The 20,679-nt window shown below is 42.2% G+C and overlaps 1 long non-coding RNA gene across 1 annotated transcript in view; it reads right to left on the reverse strand.

The window, feature by feature from the left end:
- Nucleotides 1-15,936: 15,936 nt before the first annotated feature.
- Nucleotides 15,937-20,679, reverse strand: part of LOC123803381 (uncharacterized) — a 38,177-nt gene continuing 33,434 nt past the window's right edge. The window contains exons 2-3 of the long non-coding RNA XR_006782867.2: nucleotides 16,879-17,022; nucleotides 15,937-16,058 (exon numbers count right to left, since the gene is read on the reverse strand). This is a non-coding gene — a long non-coding RNA (uncharacterized LOC123803381). The remainder of the gene's footprint in view (nucleotides 16,059-16,878; nucleotides 17,023-20,679) is intronic.

Below are 20,679 nucleotides of genomic sequence, written 5' to 3' on the forward strand. Positions count from 1 at the left end.
GACTGGCTCTGTTTCAGCAAACCACTTTGCCTCTGCTTCTTTGCCCTCTTCCCAAGGACCTGCCCAGTGAGCTAGCTTCAACCACACTGACTTGTTTCATACTCTAGAGCGGGAATTCTCAATTGTTTTGGTCTCACGACCTCCTCAAACTATTAAAACTTATTTAGGACCCCAACTAGTGTTTGTTTCTATGGGTGAATTCACCACATTTAGAAAGTAGAACTAAGAAAATTTTATTAATTATTTATTAAGTCATTTAAAAGTAACTGTAATAAGCCTATTACATATTCACATAAATAGTATATTTTTATGAAAACAATGTATTTTGCAATAAAAATTTAAATTATGTATTAATTCATGTAAAATTATTATATCTAGTACGTGTTACTCTAAGTAATATTTTAATGAAAAAGAACTATATTTTCTAAGACAAAACATTTAGTGAGAAGAGGGTGATTATTTTACATTTTTCGCAGATCTTTTAGTGGCTGGCCCTAGTAGAAGACAGCTGGACTCTCACACACGCTGCTGCAGGCAATCTGTTGTGATATGTTCTTTTGGTTGAAGTACATGAGGAAGAGTTAGTGTCATGTGGATTGGTAGTTGGAAGAGGGAGGAGTGTTTTAGCAGCCATTTCAGAAAATTTTATTCTCCTTTGACATTGCACCAAATGACAAGTGGTAGTTTCTCCTTCTTTCTTAGAAATCAATAAAAAAAATTTATTTCAACAGAAAACTCTAATATTGTACTCTACATAAATGTGCTGGCTCCTCTCGCTTTAAATTTATGACCACAAACCTCAAGTGGGCCCTTGGGGGCTGCCTAGCAGGCCTCCTCCATTCTCCACTCAGTTCCCTTTCCCTTCTTTGGAGCTCTTGCCTCTCCTTTCACTGAGAACATTACAGTCAGGACAGAGCTTCCATATCCTTGTGCTTCTTCCAAGTAATTAATTAATTGTCTGCAATCCTAAAGGCAGTCTCTCCACCCATGCTCTCCAGCCCACTACGTACAGCCTTTACTTCAGAAATTACCCTTTGACAAGTGGTAGTTTCTTTTCCTTCTTTGTTTTTTTTTTTTTCTTAAGATCTTATTTATTTATTAGAGCGAGCGAGCGAGCTCAAGTGAGGCGAGAGACAGAGGGAGAGAATCTCAAGCAGACTCTGTGCTGAGCACGGAACCTGACGCCAGGCTGGATCTCACGACTCTAAGATCATGACCTGAGCCGAAATCAAGAGACAGATGTCCAATAGACAGAGCCACCCAGGAGCCCCAACACGTGGTAGTTTCTTTAAGATTAGTTGCATTGTGGAATCTGAAACTGTATCAAAGAACTCTTATCCACAGGTTCATGAAATGTCTATTGGTCTATTTGGTATTTTGAATGGATTCTTTGCCATTTATAATATGACACTATTGGTTCACTGAGCTATATAGATCTTTAAAATGTTGACATATTTTATTATATACCTCCGAAACATTCGAACTGTTTATTTCAGCACTAGTCTCAGAAAAACAAAGCAACTTAAAGAGAGAAACATCTCTAAGACTGGCAAGCTGTCAATTTCATGATACAGGTACAAATTTTCCAAAATTGTAATTTTTGCTTCAAAGCTCAAATTTTGTAACTGGCAACAAATACTTCCGTACGATGGATTCAAGGGATGGATTTGCTTTTTAATTTTCTGTCAAACACCCAAATGTGAATATGAATATTTATCTTTTAGCTTCCTTTCCACTAAAAAATCATGCTTCATGAAAAAAAAGTAGCTAGTGCAGCTTGAAATTCAAAATTGCACAAGTGCTTTTCTCTGAGACAAACATGTTACTTTGTTATGCATTAACTTCATGCATTCTGCCAAATCCCTCAGACAGAATGAAGAAGAATCAAGAGTTAATGAAAGTTATACTTTTTACTGCTTCATCAAAGACATTAGAAAGGGAAACCGGCTTGCCCTCTTGTGAATGTGTGGCAGTAGGGAGTTCAGTGACTGCTGGCCTCCTGGTACATTTCGGTGTCCCTGCCTTGATTCGTGCCAACATGTTTACCCGCCATTGCTTTTGTTCCATCAGTCCAAATAGGAATGCGGTGAAAAAGACATATTATCTTACTGTTACAAAATTAGCTTTGGTCTCTGGATCTCCTGAGCAGGTCTCAGGGACTCTAATGCTGCAATATTGGGGAAGACAAAGACTTTCATGTTCCTGGAAATCTCCCCAGTGCCCACACAGAGCTGCAAGAAGGTGCTAGATGCAATACCCCAATGGGGGCTACCCACAGGACTCAGACTTATGATCTACTGTTCTGAGTATTCTTTATTCCCAGCCGAGCTGAATTTTCAGGAATGGGAAAGTGAGCTCCTGATAAAACCTTTCTTCGGGGCCTGGGAGGATGGGGTAGGAGCAGCAAGAGGTATGGACTGGTGGTTTGCCAAAGTCCCTGCAGCCACAGGCTTTCTGGGAAGCATAATGGACCATGTTGTTCCGATGCTTCTGAAAACCCAGATGACAAGGGATGTCAGAGCTTACTTGGCCTTGGAATTCTTCCACCAAAGACTTTGTAGCTTTCCATAGCCTGATTTGGAGATTACAAACCCACCCCTCTGTCTGTTAGTCCTACAAGGCAACCCTGCCCGCATCCCACCTGAGCTCAAGGGATCAGACGGAGCTAAACGCTGGGGAGGCTTCCCGCGCTCTTGCAGCCAGCTCTGTAACTACAGCTCCAGAGGGCTAGCACGGCTCCTGCAGGCTTCTAGTGGTCTCCCTTGAAGAACAACACTCTTATGATTGTAGGTGACACTTGCTTCAAAGTAAAGGACACATGAGGGAAATGGGAGAAGCCGTGTCTGATCCCCTTTGGAATGAGAATTCTGATAGCATTTTGGGAGCTCTGTTTGCGGTGAGGGTCTCTTTGTGGTGTAATTCTGATGGTGTCTTGACTTACCTTGTTGCTGGTTTAGGATTCACCTTTCTTGGGTCTGCTAACTTGTTTACTGTTTGTCTTCCTGCATTTTTAGCTTCCAAAAAATCTGTGTTATTATTTTACTCTGAGTCAGCTCTGGGAGGGTGACGATAGACCCCTTGATCCGGTGTTATGACGCTCTATTGGTCATGGTCCCTACCCTGACAAATTTATTCTGTAAATGAGGACCTGGGACCACTTTAAATACTTGCAAAGTTTGTCCATTTGACAGACAAAGGTGCCTGGCCCAGGAGTAAACGGCGGTGGGCATCTAGCCCTGCTCTGCTCAGTGAGCTGTGCTGCCATGGGGCCAGATCTGCCCAGCGTGGGCTTCTTTTTCGGCCCACAGAAGTGTTGCCTTTCTCTGGCTCATACAAGGATACTTTGATAGAGGCTAGTGGCCCTGTGGGGACCCACATTGGCCCATCCTGGATCCTTTGGATGATGTTTTTCCTGCATGACCTGTTCATGTATGTTTTACTTGGAAAGGCTATCTGGAAGGCCTTCCAGATACAAATCCAATTGTTTGTCTTCTTCTTGCCCAAAGGAACAGGGCCCTGGAGGAGTGGGCCAAAAGCTATACTTCCTCCCAGCTGGACAGCTGGACTTTCTTCCTTCTACCAACTACATTGCCACAGCTAAGTTCTACCAATTAATCTTTTTCCTGTATCCACGTCTAACACATACCCTTGCACTCAGCAAAAGGAAGGCATTTTTTCCCCTGCGTGAACGTAGGAAGGAGTATCTGATCAGCCAGAAACCAAGACACAGCTGGCAAGCCCCAAGCACTCACCCGGAGACCATGTGAGTGAGGACACAAATGTGGTTTTGCTCTTATCACAACCAGATGACCCAGACGACGACAAGACCATGCACAGTGCTCGCAGCGACTCTCCTGTTGCCGCCACAGTTCCTGTTGTGCAAGCCTTTGTCCGGAGCTGCAGCGTGCAAGCAGGATCTGATACACACATTTCTCTCTTTGCTCTGCCCCTTCACGGCAAATGGTGCTCTCAGCTCTCTGCACATGCAGTTCTGAAGTGCCTCCAGGTCCCGGGGTTCCTTTCATTGTGGACTTTGTGACCAGTTCCTTTATTAAAAAGCCTAAAAAAAAAAAATGTCATCTGGGAGTATGGTGAGTTTCCTGCCCTTGGCTGGTACTCTCATAATCATGAAATTACAAAACTCTGGCAACAAGGAGAAAATCCTGTAAGCTTGGAGGTAGAGGAGGGGGTAGTTGGGTGAAGCATGCTGGCAGTAAATGATTTTGGTTTTCTTTCTTTCTTTTTTTAATTTTATATCCATTTGACAGAGCGAGAGAGAGAGTGAGGGAGCACAAGCAGAGGGGTGGGAGAAGCAGGCTCCCTGCTGAGCAGGAAGATGCGGGACTCAATCCTAGGACCCCAGGATCATGACCTGAGCCAAAGGCAGACGCTCAATGACTGAGCCACCCAGGCACCCCTGATTTTGGTTTTCTTTTTTTTTTTTTTTAAAGATTTTATTTATTTACTTGACACAGAGAGAGAGACAGCCAGTGAGAGAGGGAACACAAGCAGGGGGAGCGGGAGAGGAAGAAGCAGGCTCATAGCAGAGGAGCCTGATGTGGGGCTTGATCCCATAATGCCAGGATCACGCCCTGAGCCGAAGGCAGACGCTCAACGACTGAGCCACCCAGGCGCCCCCTGATTTTGGTTTTCTTAACGGCAACCAGGGAAGCTAGAGACTCATGGTGGCTTTTCTTACAAATTCTGAATGAAAATTATTTCCAACTTAGATTCTATTTCCAGGAGAGTATCCGTTAACTATGAAATAGACTGAAGATGTTTTCAGACAGACAGGGTCTCTAGGAATTTACCATCAACACATCCTTTCCCAGGGAACTTACTGAAGGAGATGCCCCACCACAATGAGAGAGTAAATAATAAAAAGGAAGACACGGGAGTTGGGAAACAGATCCGTGGGAGCTGGGGGTGAAGGGACTCCTCAACTGAGGGCCAAGGGAGACCCCAGGATGGCAGCTGTGTAGCTGGCATAGGGAGCCATCGAGCTCAGGGAAACACTAGCTAGCTCCAGGACAGAAGGCTCCAAAAGAAGAAATTCATAGAGTCTCGAAAGGAGATTTAGACAGTAGAGAAGAATATGAAAATGCATTAGTGATAAATATACAGCAAACAAGGCAAAAGATGCAATGATTAATACCGTAGAAGGCAAAAGCTGTTCAAGAATGAAACAGGTAATTATAGCACCGCTTCCTGGCTCAGCTGCAGATAATGTCAACACAGCCTATTGATCTCACCGCAGTTCATATATAAACATATCACGAGTACCAGGAGATAAGATACGTGTGATTGTGCGTGCGTGCGTGTTGGTGATAGTAGTGACGGTGGAAATGAGGAAGAGATGCCGAGGTGCCAACCAAACAATAAATAACATCTACAACTGAGAAATCAAGAAATATTACTATAAGCATGCTATCGAGATGTATGGAAGTAAACATTTAAAGAACCAGCTGGGAATTCTTTAAAGCCGTTGTCTCTGGGCAGCAGGGCATGGGAGGGATCTATGATACAGAGGATTGCTATTTTGTTTGTTGGTTTGTGATTTATTTTTATCTTTGTAACAAACCGTATAAACTTTAAGTTTTGTGCAGGTGTAATTTTGAAAAATATGAAACTAAATTTAAAATACATTAAGAGAACATATTTATAGAGAGTGTATTAATATAATGGAAATAATTTTGATTTTAATAATTCTGTTATAAGACAAAAGCAGGGTACAAATTGTATATCTAGTGTAAACTTACTCATTAGAAAAATAACAAAACCCAAACTAAAACCTAATTATGGGGGGGGGAAGATGTGAGAGTAATGGGATTCCTGTGATTTTCTTTTCTTTTCTTGAATTTGCCTTATTAATAAATAATTGTTCATAGGACAAAAACAAAATCCGTTAACAAGTGGATCTGAAACCAGAGAACTGGGTAGAAAACACTGTCCCCCTGCTGCCCTGGGCTTGCTCAAGGGCTCTCACCAGATGGCACACTCAGCATCCAGACAGCTCTGGTCTCGGAACTTCAGATGAAAATCCCATTTCCTTCCTGGGCATGGTCAGAGCTCTCCATTTTCTAATCACGCCTCCCTTCTTGACCTCTCTTACCCTTGACTGTGGTAGTTTGTTTGGACTTGTGTTTCCCAAAAACTATGTCCCGGTCTTAACCCCTGCTACTTGTGAATGTGACTTTATCAAGAAGGAGGGACTTTGATATATTGTGAAGTTAAGCATCGCAAAATGAGGTCATCCTGGTTTTAGGGTGAGTCCTAAGTCCACTGACTGGTGTCCTTATAAGAGAAAAGAGAGGGAAATTGAGACACAGAGACACAGGAAGGAAGGCCACGTGAAGATGCAGGACGAGACCGGAGGGAGGCAGCCACAGGCGAAGGAACACCTGGGGGACATCAGAAGCTGGAAGAGGCGAGGAAGGAGTGTCCCCTAGAGCTTGGAGAGGGAGCACGGCCCTGCCAGCATTTTGATCTCAGACTTGGGGTCTTCAGATCTGTGAGACACTAACACCCGGTTGTTGTAAGCCTCACAATTTGTGGTAGTCTGTGATGGCAGCCATGGGAAGCCTCTACAACAGGCTAATGCTGGTGGAGAAGAAACAAGCCTCAGATGTAGCGTGTTTCTCAGGCACTCCTCTCATTAACCAAACATTTACTGAGCACCTGCTGTTCCTTAGGCCCTATGCTGGCCTCAGGGCTGGAGGTGAGAATGTGGAGGCGCAGGCAGCTTGACGAAGATGCTGTGGGCCTCGTGGAAGCATCTAGGCTTCAGCTCATGAACCGGAATAGGCCCCTGTAGGACTGGAAAGAGGAGCTCTGTGCTTCGGAAAAAGAACTCAGGAGCTTGGTGTCGCAGGGTCGAATGGGTCACAACAAGGAAAACGTCAGTGGGGACTTGGGTTTTCACTTGGGGAGCTTGAACCCCTTCATTGAGGACACTCAGGTGGGAGGAACTAGTGATATTTAAAACAGAAAATTCCATGTGTCTGTTGTTTTCATAATATCAATTACAAGAAAGCCAAGCACAAGAAAATCTTGCCTGGTGGAATTACGCAGAAGAGAGCATGACAAAACGTTGTAAGGTGATGGATTTTAAGAGGTTAGTAATAGCACACCTACTATTTTGAGGAGCCTACCATGTACCCACCCCACATGCTTCTTAACTTGTTATTTCACTACATTCTCCAACAGCCCTCTAAGGAGAGTACTGTTACTACCTCTGTTTTAATCATGAAAATTTGAGGCTTAGATTCGAGTGAGGTCACACAATTCGTCAAGGGCAGAGCTGGGACTCTAACTCAAGCGCCTATGCCCCTTGACCTTTACACAATGTTGCGTTCCCTCCAAAAAGTTTAGTTAGGTGGACAGTAGAATGGGCCAGAAATTATACAAGTTGGGATGAAGGCAGTCGCAGTGAGTATGGGTGGGAAAACAGAGGTGAGGCCAATTTCAAAAGTTGTGTCTGTAGGACTCGGTGACAAGTTGAAGGAGAAAGGAGAGGGCTTGTCACACAAGCAGGGACATTGTCCACAATATTTTCTTTCTGCTTTTGAAACGTCTTCTTATATTCAGAATTTTATGTTTCATATATTAAGAGTGTTGCAGAATCATTGCCATACAATCTGCCTAAAGCAGTTCACTACATCTTAAGGTACGTTAGACACAGGTCAGGTCCCATCTGAGCCACAGACAGGATGTAGTCCCATGAAACTCAGTCAGTGAATTCCATAGCAGTGATGATACAAAACTCGAGTGCCCACACGCTAGCTTCTCTCCCGGATGGTTAGACTTCTCTAGAGCTTGTAAATCAATTAACATATTTTTACACAATACAATTATGCATCATCAATACCCTTAATTGGAAAATAAGTCCAATTTTTTTTTCCACTTAACTTCATCTTGGGAGATCCTGGGCACGTAGCTGATACATTTATAATTGGCTGTGTTGGTTTCTAGGCGTGCTTAACGAAGTATCACAGACTAGGTGGCTTAAACAACAGAGATTTCCTTTCTCACAGTTGTGGAGGCTAGAAGTCCAAGACCATAATCAAGGTGTCAGCAGGTTTGGTTTCTTCTGAGGCCTCTTTCCTTATCTTGCAGGTGGCCACCTTCCTGTTGGGGCCTTCCATGGTCTTTCTTTTGTGCCTACCTGTGTCCAAATCTCTTCTTATAAAGACATCGGTCATATTGGATTACTGTCCAGCCTGAAGACCTTATTTTAACTTAAGTACCTCTTTAAAGACCTTGTTTCCAAACCCAGTTACGTTCTGTGGTACTGGGGGTTAAAACTTCAACATATGAATTTGGGGGCGGGGGGTGGCAGTGAACATAATTTGGCCCGAGGTCAGAACCATAGTCGCACTGTAATAAGCTGTTTCTCGAGATGATGGGATCCAATCTCACAGGCCATTTGTACAATCAGAGTGGAGCCAAAAGTGACTTCACTGCAGGATGCTTAGGGAAATAACCTCCCTCTTCCTCACTGTGTGGCCTGTTTCCCAGGGCTGGCTAGGGGTTTCAGTCATTCTTTGGCTTTCTTGCTGGCCATGGGGAAATCTACATCTGATCTTCAAAAGGGGTGAGAACATGGGTGGTGGACGTTGCAACCATTTGTTTAGATACAAGTACATGGAGAAGCTGAACGAAATGTTGTGATCTCAGAGGGTGTCTTGGAACTGTCAAGAAACTTTGAAGGTCAGTCCTATGGGGCTTCTAGAAATATGCCCCTTTTTCGCCTAGTGCATCTCTCCCTCTGAAAGGTCATCACACATTCATCAATTTGACATCATGGAAGAAAGATTTCCTCCAGTCTTGTTTTTCCATATATGTGGTTCAAAGTCCATTTTTTTTAGGGGAAATATCGTGGAAGTGTATGTAGATCTCTTAATCACAAAGGAGGGGGGAGTGTTTTGCTACATTTTAATTAAAGCATCTATTTTCAACTAATTAGTTTCTAATAAAACAAAACACTATAATAACCTTCTATTGTTTAAACTCCTGCCTCCTCTCCCCAGTGGAAAGGTCCTTTTGCCTCCCTCTTCAGTGAATGGCCTTCTGTATTTGCCTCACCTATGGCCTTCAAAGCTGAAGCTACCTTCTAGAATTTTCTCTGGAGCTTCACCAGTCTACTGTCCATTTCCCCTAGGTCTCGCCTCTTGACAGCTTTTTGGGCCTTACACTCAGTATATGCATTCAGTAGATACAAAACTGAACTTCTTAGTGTCCCTCAGAAATCTGCTCATCCCTCTACGTGCCCTGTCTTCGTTCATGAAACTTAATCACCCAGTTCCTCAAAGAATTTAGAGGTACATTTGCTTTCTTCTCACCCCTCATCTTCCACATCCAGACCCCAAATCCTACGAACTTCTGTCTTCAATACATTTGTTTCCTTGCAATACTTTCCTCTTCATTCTCTTAAATTTAGATCCCAACCAAGCCTCGTGCATTTGCTTCCCTGGGTGTCTTGCTGTCTCCCACATCACTTCCTTCTTCTTCCATTGGCACCCTAAGCCTATAAAATTAATTTCAACTTCCTTTGCCAAACACTGCAGGCTCCCATCCTGAGCCTTGCCAATGATCCAGCATCCTATCCTGAAATATATCCTTTGCTACAACTATTTACAAGCAACTTACTGTTGCTTTAACATAACCTGATGTTCCCTGACTTGAGGTCATGAGAGCATGTGCAGTTTGTCCTTCTGGCAAACTCGCATTTCTCTGGCAAGCTTTACATCCTTGGGATGGCTTGTGTGGTCCCCACAGCCTGGCCCTGTGCTCCTAGCTGTGTGGCTCTTGGCATAGTTTGCAGCTCCTTCATTTTACTTAATCAACTGAACTGGACCCGTTTCCTTATCTGTCCTTTATATCAGATTTCCGGTTCCTTATACGCAGGGACAGTTTTATTCCCACTTGTGCCTCCAGCGTCTAGCCAGTGCGTGGCACATGACAGTCCCTTTAAGTATATTGAGTCAATGTGAAAGTGCTTTGAAAAGTTTTAAATTTGATGGAAGTATAAGGAATTTTTGACATCTGTAATGAGTTATTGCTTTATTGTAAGAAGAGTGATGGAATGAGGGTTAGAAGTACCTGCCTGTCTGTGTCAGTCTGTAGTAGTTAATTTCCTCAACTGTAAGCTGGGGATAGTGTTACTATCTAAGCCAGCTGTTGGGAGAATCAACTGTGATAACGTGGGCAAAATTTATTTCTAAACTATAAATACTGTTCTGTGAAAACGTGAACTATGAACTAACATCATCTATGCTCAAATCTTTCCAGAACTGAATGTATATATTTGTATTTGTATGCATATGTACATATATGTATATATGAGTTTTTGTGCTTTGTCTTGACTATTTTCCCTTGAATGGTGAGAGAGCAATTTCCTCATTTTTGAAGGAGAACAGTAGGTTTTGGGGGTAAGATTGGGTCTCAGTGAGCTGCTCATCGTCTATCAGTGTAACTAAATATAGAATTACCTATCAAAATTCAACCTGTTCTCAGAAATCATAAGGGAAAAGTTGGATCCTATTTGATTTGAGAGAATTGTTTCAAGCTAGAAAAGTCAGTGGTTGAAAGACCTGAGCAATATTTTTATTTTACCTGAAAGAACCAGAACTTTTCGGTATTTTGAGAAAAGTTGGGGTTAGCAGTGATTTTTGAATCTAGGAATGAAGAATGGCCCCTTTCCCCACTCCATAGACATTTTCTGATTTTACACCAGGTATAGAGGAAGTGTTCAATTATTAAGGTGACCATACCTCCCATTTTGTTCAGAACAGTCCTGGTATGTCCTTCTGTCTTGATAGAAATAATAAAGCATCGTTTTCATTCTCCAAACTATCCCAGTTTGGATAATAAATCATATATATGTTCATCCTAATCCCAGTACATATTGGGGAACGAACGAATGAATGAATTCCTAGCTTCATCCCACACAAGGAAAACAAAGACAGACATTTCAACTGTAGCATTCTGCATTATGTTGTTTTACCTGGAAGCATAATCCAGCCAAAGAAATAGATTCAGATTCCATAATACAGAAAAAGTGAAAAGGGGCCTCTTCCCTCCTCACTTCTCTTCTGTCTCTAAACTTTCCCTATTTTCTTCTTTAAAAAAATTAACATAATGATACAGCCTGACAGAGCAGTGGAGCCATCAGGGTTCCGGAGAGGGAGAAGCTCTTGTGATAGAAACAGAGAGATTCCAAGGATCACTAGATTTCAGTGGTCTTATCTTATTATGTGTGATTTTAACTTTAATCTGGCGATGAGATTTATAACATTTATTTCTAGAATTAACATTGGTTCCATTTGACCAATAATTTGAGTTGCCTTAATCTGACTTTAAAAAATGGGATTAATATTTTTATTATGGTTATGGGTATATTCTGTTTGTCCTTTGACCTTTCCATTTCAGAACACCTAGAGGTCATGGGAAAACAAGTCCTTTAACGTGGCTAAAATAAACACCTGCTGACCTCTTGGGAGAGTGGCTGGGAATAAATTCGCATTTATAGAAGTTCTTTGAGCAGGAACTCTAGGGCTCCTTTGGCAGGAGCTCAGGCAGGCACAGCAGCATCTCTCCTGGGGACAGAAAGTGTGACACAAGCAGTCCAATTAGCATTAGCAAGAAGCTGTCTGGCCAGGGAGCCTGCTGTGGGCTGCAAAAAGCCCTCAAAAGCAACAGGCTCTCGCTCCCAGGTATCTACTTAACACCCTTGAGCCAAGACAAAGGGAAGTTTATGGGGTAGGATCTTGCTGAGGGAACAAATGCCTAAGGGAATGGAGGAAGCTAATTAAGGAGGAAAATCAGAATCCTGCTGGGATTTCATTTCCTTAAGTGTTCCAATCACAGGCTGGTTTACCTGGCCCTGCAAATGTCATTTTGTGCAAATCCCCACCAAATGTCGGCCTTCTGTATCTGAAAACACCCCACAAGGACAGTGAGTGTCATAGGGCCGCCAACCTCAAATCTGGGATGCAGCAAACACACACAGGGCACCATGACTAAGAATGAAGGGAGGGGCTGTGTGATCTCATTTACTCGTGGAATCTAAAAAAGTGAGCTCACAGAAACAGAGACTAGAATGCTGGGTGCCACGGGCTGAAGTGTGGAAAAGGAGGAGATGCTGGTCACAGGGTCTAAACTGCCAGTTAGAAGATGAATAAGTTCTGAGGATCTAATGTACAGCCTGGTGACTATAGTTAATAGTGTATTCCATACTTGAAAGGTGCTAAGAAAATGAATCTTTGGTGTTCTCAACCAGACACGTGTACACAGAAACAGGTGTGTGGTGGGTGTGTTAATTAGCTTGATGGTGGTGACCATCTGACAATGTATACATACGTCAAATCCTCACACTGCGGCTGTGTGCCCTTCATAGAAGAAGCACAGGGCAGTCTGTGGAGTCTGGTTTGCAGACGGGCACGCTGTGCTGAGGGTGGAGGAAGGCAGGTAGGTGTGAGTTCAGGCTGATAGGACAAGGGCTCAGACTGTTAATGTTCAAAATCATTAGCCATCAGGGAAATTCAAATCAAAACCACACTGAGATACCACCTTACGCCAGTTAGAATGGCAAAAATGGACAAGGCAGGAAACAACAAATGTTGGAGAGGATGTGGAGAAAGGGGATCCCTCTTACATTGTTGGTGGGAATGCAAGTTGGTACAGCCACTTTGGAAAACAGTGTGGAGGTCCCTTAAAAAGTTAAAAATGGAGCTACCCTATGATCCAGCCATTGCACTACTGGGTATTTACCCCAAAGATACAGCCGTAGTGAAGAGAAGGGCCATATGTACCCCAATGTTCATAGCAGCATTGTCCACAATAGCTAAATCATGGAAGGAGCCGAGATGCCCTTCAACAGATGACTGGATTAAGAAGATGTGGTCCATATATACAATGGAATCTTACTCAGCCATCAAAAAGAACAATTTCTCAACGTTTGCTGCAACATGGACGGGACTGGAGGAGATAATGCTAAGCAAAATAAGTCAAGCAGAGAAAGACAATTAGCATATGGTTTCACTCATTTATGGAACATAAGAAGTGGGAAGATCAGTAGGAGAAGAAAGGGAAGAAGAAAGGGGGGGTAAACAGAAGGGGGAATGAACCACGAGAGACTATGGACTATGAGAAACAAACTGAGGACTACAGAGGGGAGGGGGGTGGGGGAATGGGATAGACCGGTGATGGGTAGTAAGGAGGGCACGTATTGCATGGTGCACTGGGTGTTATACGCAAGTAATGAATCATGGAACTTTACATCAAAACTGGGGATGTACTGTATGGTGACTAACATAATATAATAAAAAGAAAATTATTATTAAAGAAAAAAAAGAATGTTAAGGGGGTCCTCCAGTGGGTAAGCTGACCATCTTCTAGCTCAGCCTGACATCCCAGCTCCTCATGAAGAACATCACTCCATAAGCAAAGAGGTAAATCAGGCCCGGCTGAGTTGAGTGGTTTCTTGAGATCCTGAGTGAATAGCTGGTAGCTTCCCAACCTCTTGCCTGGAACCTGACTTTTTAGAAAAAGAGCTTTGCATTCTGTAATCTGAGATTGGTTCAGGGGGATAGAGGTCTCATTTCAGCGTGGCTGAGTGTCGCCTTACAAGTGACTTGTCCGTGCTTGTTCTGATGGTGCGGCAAAGTGAACATTTGTTGGGACCATTAGGAAGAGGAAGGCATAGAGTGGTTGCAGTTGGGTCTAGGGAGACAGACCCAGAGCTTAGTAGTGCTTTGTCCCTTTCTAGACGTTTCCCGTCAATGAAGTGGAACTAATAACAATTAGGGATTTAATGAGATTTAAACCCATGTGTTTTCGTAGTAAGCTCTCATTGAATGAGACCAAATGGTTTATGAATGGATTTGTTAGGGAAAATGAATCACTGTTGTACTGCTCACTTCCACCGTCTCTAAGGAGTTATCATTGGTCAATCATTAACAAATTGTGGTTTTGCCTGACTGTGTTCCTGTCTGCAAGCTCTTGTATAATAGACATAAATCTCACTAAGCCTCCTAGGACTGGTTTTGACCCCTGAGATAAGTCTTCTGAGGTACAGATTAGACAAATTCCATCATCATAGTAAAAATAGTTTCTAAATTTATTTTGAATGTCTATGTGCCAGTGACCATCATAATGTTTTAAATGCATTTTCCCATTTAATGAACTGTCAATTTTCCCTACGAACTGTCAATATTAAATGTATGTCCTTCATTAAGCAGATCAGATAAGCAGAATTCATCAGGGGAGTCTTTAAAATTGCAAGCCCTTTCCCCCAGCCGTAGTGATTTTTCCCACCAGCTTTACTGAGGTATAGTTGACATAAAAATTATGCGTATTTAAGGTATACAGTATGATAATTTGATATACATATATATTGTGAAATGATTGCCACAATCAAGCTAATTAATACATCCATCACCTTACATAGTTACCTTTGTGTGGGGGTGGTGAGGGTGAAACCACTTAAGATTTAATCTCTTAGCAACTTTCTAGTATAGAATACAGTATTATTAACTATAGTCACCATGCTGTACATTAGATCCCCAGATCTTTTTCATCTTACAACTGGAAGTTTATTACCTTTGACCAGCCTCTCCCCATTTCCCCCATTCTTACCTAGTCCCTGGCAGTCTCGTCTAGTCTCTGTTTCTGTGAGGTGACTTTTTTAGATTCCATATATAAGTGAAATTCTAAAGTATCTATCTTTCCGTGTCTGGCTTATTGCACTTAGCATAATGTCCTCCAGTCTCATCCATGTGGTTGCAAATGACAAGATTTCCTTTTATGGTTGTATAATATTCCATTTTCTTTATCCGTTTATTGATAGACCCTTAGGTTGCATCTATATCTTGGTCCCTGTAAATAATGCTGCAATGAACATGGGAGTGCAGATATCTCTTTGATATTTCATTTCCTTAGGATATATACTCAGAAGCAGCATTGCTGGATCATATCATAGTTCTGTTTTTAATTATTTGAGGAAGCTCCGTAGTAGTTTCTATAAAGGCTCTACTAATTTACATTTCCACTAACAGTACACGTGGCTTCTCTTTCTGTATAGCTTCACCAACATTTGTCTGTTGTCTTTTTGATAATAGATGTCTAGGGGTACCTGGCTGGCTCAGTGGGGTAGAGCACATGACTCCTCATCTTAGGGTCATGAGTTCGAGCCCCACATTGGACGTAGGGATTACTTAAAAAATTTCTAAGATCTGGTAATAGATATCCTGTGAGTTGTTATCTGATTGTGATTTTGATTTGCAGTTTTCTGATCATTAGTGATGTTGCATAGGGATTCAAAGTATCATTTGATTTACAAGAATTCAACGGAGAGTTGTTCACACACTTTGCTTCTATAAGGCAAGGTGCATTGACAGATTTGGGTTTTTGAACATTGTTCTTTCAGGTTGAGTTCTTCTGTTTCTTCTAATTCTTAATCTGGTGGGTCGTAAGGGAAAGGGAAAACCTCAGGGCCCTGGGAAGTGGCAATTAAAAGCTTAAATGGTCTCCCTCTCTTGAGGCTTCCAAGATGGTGCTCCCTGTGGTTAGACATGCTGTTGTTCCTTGGGCAACATGGAATTGCTCAGACAGGAAGAAGCCTGTGCAGACAGCCTGGATCTCTACGGCTCATTCCTGGGAATTGTGCCTTACAGTTCCATCTTTCTCTTAGTGACCTTTGGGGCTCCATCTTTGGCTTTGCCTGCATTACTTCTTTCTGCTTCCTCACCCTGTACTCTGGGCGCTCACATGCTCCCCTTTCTCTCCTTATCCCCATCAAAGTCTACTCTCTGATTCTTCTGCCAACACTAAAGCAGTGGTTTTCAAACTACGATGCAAAGAGCACACACAGAATTCCAACCACGGCTTGTAGAAACTGCAGATTCTGGGCCCCGTTCCCAACTTACCAAAGGAAACTCTCTGAAGTTGAGGCACAGGGAATCTGCATTTTTAAGAAGCAACACAGTGGTTGCCTTTGCACATTAATGTTTGATTGCCGATGGTGAAAAATAGCTGAAGTATGACCTCTTCCAGGCAACCTAAATTTTTAACAGAAATTGTCATTACACCAAAGGCTGTTAAATTAAAAGAAGAAAAAAATCTCTATAGCAATGGTTCTCAGCCCTGAGTTTATATTAAGATCCCCTGGGGAGGTGGTGGTTGTTGTTGTTTTGTTTGTTGAAAACAAAAACCAAAAACCAAAAAACAAAACCCATGCCTGGGCCACACTCTATCAGAATCTCTGGAGAGAGGACCCACGCAGCAATATTTTTTTAAAAGGCTTTCCAGACGATTCTAATGTAAAGCCCAGGGTGAGCACTCCTGCTCTGAAGAATGGAAGGGGGAATCGGGAAAAGCCAGCAATGTCTCACATGGAGTTTGCATTTGAGGCACATGGGGGGTTTTAGTAGAGTGGAGATTCAGATGTTGCCTGTGGTTTGCATTTCTAACGAGCTCCTCAGACCACACTTTCTGTCACAAAGCAGTAGAGACCTTGTTCTCAAGCTTTGCTGCACGTGAGAATCAGCACGGGCCGGTACCGTAAGCGGATCCCAGGCTCACCCTAGCGCCATTCAGTCAGAATTTCTGGGAACGAGTCCCAGGACTGAGTAGTTTCTAAAGCTTCCCAGGTGATTGCATTGTGGGCAGGGGCTGGGAATCAGTGCAGGAGAGGGCTAGCAAAGACGTCTGAACTCCCAAAGACGGCAGGAGGTTTCAACCACATTGACCCCCAAAGGGCAGAAGAGGTTTAACCCTTAATTGATGCTGTCACCATCTAGCCTCCCTGAATTTTCCCATCTTAATTTGTTTCACTTGGTTTATGGGACCGTTATTCTCTCTTAAGATCCCCACGCTCACCTCCGTGCACCTCCCTTGTTCCACCTTCATGGCGACCACATGCTTCTGCCATTTTCTGGTCCCCAGCACGAGCAGGGCGAGCTTCGCACCCCGTTATTCTGTCGTATCACGTTGCTTTGCTCTGACATGGGCTGTGCTGACTTTCTAAATAAGACATAAAAAGCCCCCAATTTAAAAACATGTGAGGTCATAGGAAATCTTTTTAAAACAAATACTTTGGTGCTCATGGAAACAAGAAGCTTAGTGACATCGTCTAAGAAAGTTGTCTGGAGAGACTTCCCACAGCTCTCAAATGGCTCTTGGTTATCAGTGGCTGGGAGCATCCCAACTGGCTGGAAGGGGATCGGTTTGATGCCATGGAAAAGCTGCTAAACGGGGAATTTTAGAATTTCGCTCGCTGTTCAACTCCATAGGGACAGATATTTCACTTTTTTCTCAGTGATCTAATAGAGATTTTTTGATTTTCAAACAAGCCTAAAAATAAATGCATGTGTCAACGCTATTTCGTGTGACCTTCATTTTTTCCCCGGTGTGTGCTAAGATGGGTCTCATCTGAGTTCTTTATGTGAACCCTATTGCTTTTCTCCTGAGATTATTCCAGCAGGTGACATAACCCGGGAAGCCTTACCTAGTGACTTTTGTGTCTCCTGTAGGGGTGGCACACGAGCTTCCTGCTTTCTTTGTCTGACTCTTCTAGGTTTTTGTCTTGGGGTAAAGGTCTCAGCGCTATATTCCTATTTAAGTTGTATAGTTGTTTTCCACAGAGGGGAGGGGATAAGTCTGTCACAACCAGAAGAAGTCTTCCAATCATCTTTTAAAGAAATTAAAAAAGCAGAAGAGGTCTTTTCATATTTACTGCCGCATTTGCCATTTTACTTCTGTATTGACCGTGTTGAGTTTTACTGCCCTTTATATTTTGTTGCTTTTATATTTACTGCCAAATGTATCGTATTAATTGCATAAGGGATCATTAGGTTCTCAGTCGGAAGCACCAACTAGTGTACACCTGAATTTCTGATTCTTGGAAAATATGAGATAATGCGTTTGCTATTTACACTGCTAAATTTTGGGCTAATTTGTTACACAGCAACACATAACTAATACAATACTTTAACGTAGTTATAATCACTGTTTTAAAGTCCTTTTCTGGAGGCACCTGGGTGGCTCAGTCGGTTAAGCATCTGATTCTTGATCTCAGCTTAGGTCTTGATCTCAGGGTTGTTAAGTTTAAGCCCCACGTTGGGCTCCACAGTGGGTATGGAGCCTACTTAAAATAATAATAAGAAGGAAGTCCCTTTCTGCTTATCCCATCATCTCTTTCATCCATAGATTTGTTTTTATTGTCTGATTTTTCTCCCTGTTTTCTAGTACAAGTTCTAAACAGAAGAGGGGGGGAACCGCAAGAATTTTCCTACTTCTTAACACATATAATCATAATTTTTAACAATTGTGGTAAAACATACATAACATGCAATTTGCCATTTTAACTATTTTAAAGTGTATAATTCAGTAGTAGTAAGTATATTCACAGTATTGTGCAACCGTCACCTCTATCTAGTGTCAGAACAATTTTTTTCACCCCAAAAGGGAATATCTACCCATTAAGCCGTCATTCCTGCTTTCCTCCTTTCCCCACCCCCTGGCCACCACTAATCTGCTTTCTGTCTCTATGGATTTGCTTATTCTGAATATTCCATATAAATGGAACCATACAGTATGTGATCTTTTGTGTCTGGCTTAAAACAACATTTTCAAGTTTTCGTGTCATAGCATGCACGTATCAGTACGTCATTCCTTCCTGTGGCTGAATAATGTTCCGTTGAATGGACATACCACCTTCGTTTGTCCATGTTCCGTTGATTGGTGCACATTTGGGTTGTTTTCACCTTTTGGCTCTTGTGAATAGTGTCGCTATGGGCATCATGTACAAGTTTTGTTTGATGTGTCTCAGAATGGGATTGCTAGGTCATAGAGTCATTCTGTGTTTAATTCATTGAAAAACCACTGAACTGTTTTTCCACAGTGGCTGTACCACTTCATATTTCCATTTGTGGGAATTTCTAATTATCCTTGCCCTTGTTATTTCCCATATTTTTGTATTAGGGCCATTCTAGTTGGGTGTGGATTAGTGTCTCACCGAAGTTTCAATTTGCATTTACCTAATTTCTAATGACATTGAGCGTGTATAATTTTTATTGGATTCTGGACATTGTGGTGATTGCCTTGTTGAGCGTCTAGCATCTGTTGCCTTCCTTTATTTTTTTATTTAAATTTTATTATTTTTTTTATAATAATATTTTTTATTGTATTACGTTAGTCACCATACAGTACATCCCTGGTTTCTGATGTAAAGTTCGATGATTCATTAGCTGCGTATAACACCCAGTGCACCATGCAATACGTGCCCTCCTTACCACCCATCACCAGCCTCTCCCATTCCCCCACCTCCCTCGCCTCTGAAGCCCTCAGTTTGTTTCTCAGAGTCCATAGTCTCTCATGGTTGCCTTCCTTTAATCTGTGTTGGATTTTATTCTGGAAGGTAATTAATTTACTTCTAGATAGTTTTTGTCCTTTCAAGGCATTTTTAAAGCTCTGTTAGAGCGGGTCTAAGGTAGTCTTTGCTCCAGGGCTAAGCCCTATTCTTAAGGTGTAGCCTTCTGCAGATTCTAATGAATGTCTTGAGTGTTCAGTGAGGTTTCTCCATTTTGGCTGATCAGATTGAAGTGTTTTCTAACTCTGTGAAGGTTCTAGTAGTTGTTCAGCTTACAGCTTCACATAAATGTTCTTTCCCTACTAGTTACTCTTGTGTTGTCTCAGGCTTTTAATGTACAGCTTATTATTTGGTCAGACACTCAAGGCAATCCCCATGCAGATTTATGGAGCAGTTTATCTATGCACCTGTCCGTGCAGTCTTTCTGGTGCTCCATAAAAATTCTAGCCAGTTTAAAAAAAAAAAAAATTCTAGCCAGTTTTGCCTCCCTGAACTCTGGTCTCTGTGTCCTCAGCTTATTAAGACCACTGTGCTGGGCTTGGATTCTTCCTCCTTTTGTCAATGTCTGGTAAATACCTCGCTACGGGAAGCTGGGATAATCATAGGATTCAACTCATTTGTTTTCTTCTATTAGGTGTCACAATCCTGTGCCAATTGTGTGTTGTCTAGAAATGGTTGTTTTATATATTTTGTCCAGTTTTGTAGTTGTTTACTGCAGGAAGACTAGTCTGGGGTATCGTTACTCTGTCATGGACAAAAGTAGAAATGTAATGTTTTGTTTTAGGTACTATCTCAAAGAGCTAGGAAGCTTCTTTCTCAAAGCCCAGTTTACCTGCAAACCTCCAATGCCTCTCATTAGTCATAGTGGAGTCATAAATTTGCTTGCTTCTGAATCAGTCTCTTTGGTTATCAGATTATGATAATTGTAAATCAATCACTATGGCAAGGTGGCCTTAGTCCTTGATTTCCTTAATCCAACCAAGACTCACCCTTTAAGGATTCAAACTGAAGGTGGAGTCAGGTGACCTCCTCTATTTGAAATCCATGGGGCAGGGGTATACTTATGAATGAGAACTATGGATAATGTTAGGGTGACAGAGGTGGGGATTAGATTCTGGGGTAGGCAATTAGCAAATATTCACTACATCCATTTTATAAATGGTAAGTGGAAAGACAGAGAAGTTAGGTGACCTGATCTGACATACCAGGTATAGTCAGGGACTGAATTAGGACTTAAGCCCTAACCCATTTGACTCCAAAGGCAATGAGGATGACAGAACAATGTAATTAAATAGATTTTATAAATTATA

This window comes from Ursus americanus, chromosome 18, assembly GCF_024610735.1.
Source record: "Ursus americanus isolate L20-20 chromosome 18, mUrsAme1.1.p, whole genome shotgun sequence".
NCBI classification, from domain to species: Eukaryota; Metazoa; Chordata; class Mammalia; order Carnivora; family Ursidae; genus Ursus; species Ursus americanus.